Source organism: Dipodomys spectabilis, unplaced genomic scaffold (genome assembly GCF_019054845.1).
Source record: "Dipodomys spectabilis isolate Male_0828 unplaced genomic scaffold, ASM1905484v1 ptg000463l, whole genome shotgun sequence".
Classification (NCBI taxonomy): domain Eukaryota; kingdom Metazoa; phylum Chordata; class Mammalia; order Rodentia; family Heteromyidae; genus Dipodomys; species Dipodomys spectabilis.
In genome coordinates, this window is record NW_024871140.1 from 5,894,620 (window position 1) to 5,901,626 (window position 7,007).

General features: G+C 33.5%; 1 pseudogene; it reads left to right on the plus strand.

The window, feature by feature from the left end:
- Window positions 1–2,916: 2,916 nt before the first annotated feature.
- Window positions 2,917–3,013, plus strand: LOC122098194 (annotated as a pseudogene).
- The last annotated feature ends 3,994 nt before the right edge of the window (window positions 3,014–7,007 follow it).

Here is a 7,007-nt window from a genome sequence, read left to right on the forward strand (position 1 = left end):
TACTTGCCCCTTGTTCCATTTTTCATTCATTCTATTTTTTACTATTGTTCCTCTCTGGTTTCAATTTCCTGATAGTCATTCTGTTAAACTGTCTGTTAATACTTTGAAAGGTTTATATACATTCCATGAGTTTCTTTTTTTAACTTTTTTATTGTGAAAATACTGTACAGAGGGGTTACAATTACATGGGCAAGATAATGAGTACATTTCTTATCAAGCATTGAAGCTTCCACCTTTGTTTCAATCCCACATATACTTGAAGATATGTCAGCTTATATTTCCACAATTCATTCATCTGCAATAACAATTTGCAAGACTGGAGATGTGAAGCACTTAGACATGATTTTATTCTCGTTCATTTGGAAGATTAATCTTTAGTCAACAAGAAAATTTAAAAATGGCTTAGAATTTATTCCTAACTACCAGTTTTTATAAATGGCTTTGTACAATGGTGTGTGATTATTTTATTTTACGTAGGATAATTTTTTCTACTACCTATAAGTTTTGGAAAAAGAAGAAAACTAAAATTTACTACTTAGAGGAATATGATAGAAATAGAAGACAGATTTTATGTTTGTCACATCTCTCACCAGTACCCATATTCAAGACTTAAAGTCGTATTTCTTACTATGTAAGACAGATAGGGAAAACATAAAACAACATATGATAAGGCAACTATTAGTGACTTTTTAAAATGTACCTTCTTATGTGATGAAATTTACTTTATTAGCTAATATTTGAGTTGAAATATGGGAGGCTGATCTATATAACACATTTCTGGAAGGCACCTACTGAACAACACAAATGGTGGGGGGTACTATTTCTACACTTTAATGAATGGTTGAACTTGTTTGGTATTAGTGCTGGGTACGTAAATCAACTCTATTGTAACTTGCTCCCTACACTTGAAAACCTTGTAATGTCACTATCATCTACTTGTCAAGTGTTATTTTAGCAAATGTGATCTTAAATAGTTTATTTGAAAATGAATATACTTTCAGGAGATTAAATGTAGGTTATCATTGGTTTGAGAATGACAACATTTTTATACTACAGAATCTAGTTTTACTGAAGTACTAGTGTTTTGAAGCACTGAAGATCTACTTAGTTAATGTTTTTCTAAATTATATTTGACCTCTAGATCAAGTTTTCCTAGCCTTCGTAGACCAATTATGGATCTATCATTCCACAAACTATTTTTTTGACTGCACTGAAATCTTTCATTAATCATTAGGAGAGGGGTATTAAAAATAATCTTGTTCATTTGTTATTTTGTTCACTCATATGGGCTGGTCATCTGTAAATTGAAAGTTTGAATTACAGTACTTTCTCTCAGATTTTGTGATCTCATCTTTCATCTTAAGTTGCCTTGCATTTCACAATTGATTACTGCTAATTCTTGAAAGGAATTGGGGCCCTGAAATGTTATAGGAAATGAGAAATCGAGATGAGTCTTCAATTATTTTCTGCTGGCATGTTTCATGGGCCTATGTGAGAAGTCTTGCCCTTGTTATTTGATTGTGCAGATAACTGGGACCTAGTATCCTAGGACCGTGGGTCCTGCAGAAGAATAATAGCTTTTAGACATCATATCAGCAAAATTTGAGTATAATCAGTAATAAATGCTTCAGAAATATGGATTAAAACACCTTGGGACCAGCGAGTTAAAACAATTAACACAGCATCAGAGTAAAATCCCTTATAGATTAGCAGAAAAAAATACTGTTATTTTACCATGTGAATTCAGAAGACCACGAACACTTAGAAGGTATCACAAGTTTATAGCGAAGATATTGCATTGATAATTTTTATATTCTAATATATATTCTAAACCTAATTATTTATATTCCAATCCATTTATGGGAATAAATGTCAATATATTTGTCAAATTATCAATTCTAGTAAGATTCACTGTGTGAAATTTAAAATCAGCACATATAAATATAAAATACATAAGTATATATAATGTAAAAACTGTTTTGCGTTGTTGTGTTGTGGTTAGGGAATCAAAGGCAACTCTGTTTTAAAGTATTATTCCATTATCTCTACCTCAGTTTTTGGTAGAGTTAGACTTAAAGCTTTACCATTTGTAGATTTACAGCCTAGAGGCAAGAGGAAACACTGTGACTAAAACATTACCAATTTAAGGCCTAATATCCAGGAGAAACATATGGACTGCTCCAGGAGCTATGGAAATATTTGGTGATAGAACGTCAGTAGTGTAAGCTCCTGCCTAGTAGGATGACAGACAGGCCAGGACAGTAGGTAGTCATGCATATGAACAATTTTTTCACCTTCTTGGCTTTAGCTACTTTTGAAATAATAAGTATAATAAACAATTATATTTTGAAAAAATACCTTCCATTCTGAACAATTCTGTCTAAACGGTTCATCTCTCTATGATCCCTTGTAACTAAGATTAGCTTTGTTTCAGTAATACAATCTATGCTATCAGTGTAAGATATTGTGGTTGGTCTGTTCCTACATGGAAGAAGGGTAAAGGTTCAGGTAGACATTTGTCCCAGCAAGACCTCATTTGGGAAATTTTAAGCTGCAGAAGTTTAGAAGTAGCTCTTAAGCAAGGCTTACTTTGAATCCATTAGCTCCACAAAGCTAACTCAGTTGATAAATAAGTACTTGAAAAGCCATCACTTTTGGAATTAGCTGTAAAGGCTTCAAAGTATGATCAAATTTAAAATGAGAATGACAAAATAGTCATTGACAAAAAAATTGTAAATGTGAGGAATCGACCAAACGATATCAGTTTTTTTCCACTATACACAGAATTTTAGAGAAATAAGATCAATAGTATTTTTAGGAACAATAAGGGTTCCTTCTTACAAATAGGCATCCATGGATATATGCCTGTATAAGATTGCATCATTACATTAATTACTTAAATTTAGAGGATTCTACATGCTTCAGAAGCAGGTCTACCCAAATTACAATACAGAGATTAACATGGCACTTGCACAAGGATGATAGGCAAATTTGTGAAGTATTACTTATTTTTCATTCTTCTGATGCAAGAAATGAAAAACAGTTATTAAAAAGTTGATTACAAAAATACAAGTGTAACAATACATGTAATTCATAGAATTAAAGGTTAGTTTGCCATCGTTTTATTAAATCTTCACCTTAGAAAGGCCTTACATAGCATAACCTTTACAAAACTTGAAATTAGATAACATTGTCATTTTATCCCAAAGAAATAAAATAATATTAGGACCCAGGAAAAAAAAGAATCTTAAACTTCTTCTATGTGGAATGCAATCTGAAAGGACACATTTACTAATGAACATATACATTATATAACAATGTCGAATTCAAATTATTATATCTAGGAGCGAATGAAATAGATTTTGGACATTATACAAACATAGATATACTTTTTTCAGAAAAGCACCAGGAACATCTTTAGTGTCTATACTATTCATTTCAACAGATAAGTTAAAATTATTTCTGATTAAAAAAAAATCACAAACTCTGCAAAAATCATTATAGATGTATACAAACAACTCTTGAATACATTTTGACATCAAAGTCAGGCAATTCACTTTGAAGAATACCATGGAATCCATGCATTTTTAAAGTAAGATATTGCTGTTGCTTTGTATTGCGAAAAAAAATTTGTAGGGACACAAAGGATGGACTGGCATTTTTGAAATTTAAGAAACTTAATCAAACTATTACGACTTAGGAGAACAATTTGTACAGCCTTCCACAACTTCAAAGATGTAGTGATACATACTTATCCTTTTGGCAATATCAAATGCAGTTTCTTCCAAGTTGTTCTTCAGACCTGCTTTGATATAGTGATTCAACAGAAGTAGATACAAGGTATCTTTGTTATTTCTATTCCTAGCAGAAATATGCAAGGGGGTCAAGAGGCCTTTAATTTGGGCATTGGTATCTGCATCATGATGAAGTAAGAAAAAAGCCACTCTGGTATTATTTCACATGTAAGCACTGTGCAGGCGTGTCCAACCATTTAGAGCTATTGCATGAATATCTGTCTTGAGCTACCAACTCATGGACAATGTCTAAGTGTCCACTCTAGGCTTCCCGATGAAGAGGGGTATACTCATCCTCATCCCTAGTATTCATCTGGGTGGCCTTTTTGGAAAGTAGTCTCTGAACCATAGTAAGCCAATTAATTTCGGCATCCCAAAGAAGAAATTTGCTTGGATCCTACTCCATTTTTTTCTTGCAATTGATACCATTCCTTACTTTTTTCTCTTGTTCCTTGTCTTCGTCAGAATTACCTAACCAGAGACTTTGAGTGCCAGTGGGAATGAGATATCAATGTATTTCTCCAATAGTTCACACTGGTTGAACTGGTCAGAAAAATCTGGTGAATTTTCTGCATATGTTTTTTCAGCATGATTTATTTTCTCTTTTTCCATTTTTACTATTCTAAATTATACTAACTGGAGAGTAGGGAATTGATAGAGAGCAGAGGAACGATTTTCCTCAGTATTCAAAGGTACAGACTGAAAATGAGGACCAGTGGTGTCTTCATGTGCAGCTTATTCTGGGAATGAGAAAATAGGAAACAATGCCTTTTATGTAAATGATTTGGGAAATATCATGTTATAGTGTAAGATAACTCACTATTAAACATATGGGCTTTAAGAGCTTTCTAGTAGCTTTCTAAGGTTGGTATGCAACATTAGAAAAAATGTATAATGCAGTAGTAAAATAGAAGTCCTTTGTATGACTATCTAAATTCTTGTTTTTTTTTAAAGACACTTGTTTTCATCTAAAAATAAGCCTGTCTATTGTCTTCAGGTGATTTTGATGATTGAAGATGCTTAATGAGAAGTCAAAATGTATTAGTAGTCCTTTGCTATCAATTAAATTTCACTTTTTCTTCTTGGAGATTATAATGACCAAAGCAATAGTTCAGAATCAGCAAGCAATATTTCAGAATCATGCTTCAAGTGCAAGTGAATCACCAGTAAGTAATCCTGGATTCCATTTTCCAAAAAGTTTTGTCACAGATACAATCTTCTACAATCTGCCTGCCTTCTCTAGCTGCTTTCCTAGCCTGGACCTATTCCTTCATTGTACAGGAAAAGTGTGATTCAACTGATTTCAGTCAGATCTGTTAGTAAAGTTATCAAGTATTTAGATTCTTTTTTTAAAAATTAGTTTTGGGGCCTGAACTCTGGGCCTGGGCACTGTCTTTGAGCTCTTCAAATCAAGGCAAGCCCTCTACCACTTGAGCCACAGCACCACTTCTGGATTTTTCTGTTTCTGTGGTGCTATTTTGGGGAATGGCAGAGCAGAAAGTGAAATGATGCAACCAAAAACATAAAAGCAAAATAAATTAGGATAATTATGGAGCAAACATATTGTCTATAAGAACCATGAAAGAGAGAGAGGAAAAGAGATGTGCAATGACCTAGCTAGCCGCAAAATCCATGCTTCGAATCAATTTACAGAGCAAACATTTTTTTTTTACTTTTTAAAAGAGATGGAAATAGAATTTATGTATTTACTTGAAATTAGTAAATACATTTTTAGTCGCCTATATAAAGAGACATAGCTTTTACCAAATTACAGACAAGAATCTTAATCCTTGGGCTGGTAATGTGCCTCAGTGTTAGAGTGTTTGCCTTGCAGCTTACTACAGTGTGGAGACTACTTTCCAAAAAGGCCACTCATATGAATTCTAGGGATGAGGATGAGTATACCCCCCTTCATCGGGAAGCCTAGAGTGGACACCTAGACATTGTCCATGAGTTGGTATCTCAAGACAGATATTCATGCAATAACTGTGAATGGCTAGACACCCCTGCACAATGCATATATGTGGAACATATTGCAACAGCACACACACACACACACACACACACACACACACACACACACACACACATACACACACATCATCATATTTCTTCTTAAGTATTTTTTGTGTATAGTATTAAGAAGAAATTTACATTACTAACTTGAATTGCTGAAAGGACAATATCATCACTGTACATCTTGCTTCTATGCACTCAGTTTTAAATTACTATCTAAGTATGTGCATTACATAAGTATTGGAAAAGTAGGAGCCACACGGGTGGCTCAGGTCTGTAATCCTACCTAATCAGAAAGATGAAATCTGATGATTGTGCTTTGAAACCAGACCAAGAGAAAAAAAAGTTCATTAGATTATGATTTGAAAGTAACCACAAAAGCTTGAAATGGAGCTTAGTATAAGCAGTAAAATGCTAGCCTTGAGAAAACTAAAACAAAAAAAATAACAAATTCTGGGACAGAGCCAGGCCCTGAGTTCAAGCTCTAATATTAGCATCAAACTAATGAATGAATGAATGAGTGAATGAACTAAAAATAAATTAAGTGGTTACATGTGGAGAGACAGGTAAAATGTAAGAACAGTGGTGACTGGATTATGTATTATTTTGTAATAAGGCAAATTATCATTTTTCCTAATCACTAATATTTTATTTGAACTATTTTGTACAATAAACCCTGAATTTGGCATGCATGTATATGTGTGTGTACATGTGCTCACATGGGTGTGTATGTGTATATGTGTGTGTGTGTGTGTGTGTGTGTGTGTGTGTGTGTGCGGTTGCAGTGTTGCTTGCCAATGTGGACAGAGTGAGGCTGAAAAGAGCTGGGTTGCGATGTTGTTATTTATCAGTGTTCCGTCCTGTCATTTAAATTGAACCGCCCTTGTATACATTTTATTTGTCAAATAATATATCATAATCAAAGCATTTACACCATTAAGTTAGATAAAAGAGATCACTTTCAGCTCTTAGTTAGGCAAGAAGATACACATATAATTAGGTAGTAAGTTATTGCTGTAAGATAACTGTTAGTACAAAATATGTATTTGACCTCTTAAATTGGATATACTTTTAAGATTTTGACCAACTCGACCAAACAGGTATTACTCTCTTGTTATTCCTGTGAAAATCAAGGTGGATAAACTCTTTCGGGATTTCTGTTGAAAATAACTTTCTTTGTAAGATCGTATCTATTCA